We start from the raw sequence: 2,221 nt of genomic DNA, 5'->3' as shown, positions 1-2,221 counted from the left end.
CCTACACAAATAATAAAGTTAGCTATTAGCTCTTAGGTAATTTAGAAGCGAATAATAATAATAGGCTTTCTATTCTTATTAAATTAATAGAATATAACTAATTAGCAAGGGATATTTAGAACTAGATTCTAGACTTTAATATAGTTAGTACTAATAAGTAGACTAGTGCCTAGGTCATTAAATATAAGTACTTTAATCTTAAGTTTTAAGAAGACTCTCTTATTACTTTAGAGATAAAGAATAAACTTTGCTAGCTTAAAGACCTTCTTTTTACCTCTGATATTATAAATAACTAGATGTACAATAGGTTTAATAATATGAGGCACGTTATCAAGTACCTTATAGTTTATTACTAAGCGGTCAAAACCAGAGTTTATAACGATAGTAATGACTTATGTAATGTCGCTATTAGTGCTAAGATACGCTTTAACGCAGGTCTTAGTATAATTAGCTATCTCTTTTAGCTGCTTGCCCTTTGGCTTAGCCGTAAAATTGATAACTATAAGGATCTCCTTAATGGCGTGAGCGTTAAAAGCTTTAAGATGGCTATGCAGCTGATTGTTTGACAGAAATGCCTCTTGGCATTCTTAATAGGCAACGCTAAAGTTCGCTATCACCTCATCCTTACTAGTGCTGGTATCCTCTTCGCTAGAGTCCTTATTGAGTTGCTCTCGCTATATTATATAGGCGTGTTATTATTAATAATAGTCCTTATCTGGCACATTATTAGAGGATTTGTCTTCCTCCTTAGTAGCGAAAGCCTTCTTCTTATCCTTAAGAGGGCATTCGAAGTTCTAGTAGTTAGCCTTTAAGCCTCTAGCTAAGCACTTTCGGCAGAGATATAGTACATTAGTATTAGAAGGAACCTCTCTAGCTTTAGTAGAGGCGTTAAAATAATACTTAGCTTCCTCCTTACCTTTTTGCTTCTTATAGCCTTTGTTATATGATTTTTCTATATATTAATCAGATCTAGAGGTTACAAAATAGTAAGGAGAAGCGTAAAAGCTGTTACAAGGTTCTTTAGCCTTAGCCTTTTTATTATAAAGGCGTTAATAATTATCTTAGATCTCTTAAAAGAGATTACGAAATTGTTATAGCAGTAAGCAGTTATAAGCTGCTATAGAAAGCTGTAGTTCTAGGGCATATTAAAAGCCTTTGTAAACTCTTATAACAATATCTGCTTCTGAGGTCATACTAGCAATGCGCAGCTTGCCGACTTTTTCGTCTACGTACTCTGCTAGCGAACGATTTTGGCTCTAGCGAAACATTTCTTTATCTGTACTAGAGCGTAGCTGAGCGTCAGTACTTATAAAGTCTCTCTTAAGAACCTTGATCCACTGGGCTAGGGATTTTAGTAGGACTTTCTTCTCATCTGCAAAGAGTGCTAAGTACTATGTATAAGCTATTTCATTATCTAGGCAACAAGATAAGAGTATAGCAAGCTTAGAAGCGTTATTTTAATAGATTTTCTAAGCGTCAGTAATTCGCTTTATAAAGATACGCGCTGACTTCTTATCCTGGCGATTAGTAGGCTTAAAAAGGTAGACCTTAAAGGGCTTTAGAGTCTTTGCTTTTGCTGCTGCTAGTAAGGCCTAGATCTTATTTATAAGTTGATTTATAGATTCTTTATGCCTCACATTTATCTGCTCCATCATCTCTCTAAAGAGTTGCAGGTCCATGACTACAAATATAGAATATGTAGTCTTGCTTATTTCTTCTACTTCTTTCTTCTTATCTGCTTCCTTAGGTTCACTATCTGTATCTGCTTCCTTAGTTTCACCCTTGTTCTTTATAGATAAGGCTCGACTAGTGGCAGGGTCACGGGCGCGGAGAGATCGTATTATACACGCAAGCGCTCTGTAGGACTTATATTTGCGCTGTCTGACGAACAACTAGTAGGGACGAACCGGACTAGCCCGTTTCAAGGATTTACACGACTTTTAGACGCCAAGCGAGTCTAATCTTGCGTGTAGGCGTTAACAGAGGAGTCGGCTTGTGGAGAGGGGCAGGAGGCAGGAGGCGCTCTGTGGTGAGAGCCTCGGACTTGACAGTAGAGAGAGAGCAGGAGATCGAGTTGCTCAAAGAGGAGAGCGTCGAACTTGCTTAGGGAGGCGAGCGTCAAGTTGCTCAAGGAGGCGAGCGTCGAGTTGCTCAAGGAGGCGAGCGTCGATTTGCTCAAGGAGGGCTCGAAGGGCTCGAAATCTGTGCTCGCGATTTCGAA

Source organism: Endocarpon pusillum, assembly GCF_000464535.1.
Source record: "Endocarpon pusillum Z07020 unplaced genomic scaffold C658955, whole genome shotgun sequence".
Taxonomy (NCBI): domain Eukaryota; kingdom Fungi; phylum Ascomycota; class Eurotiomycetes; order Verrucariales; family Verrucariaceae; genus Endocarpon; species Endocarpon pusillum.
Note: the sequence above shows the minus strand (reverse complement) of the source record.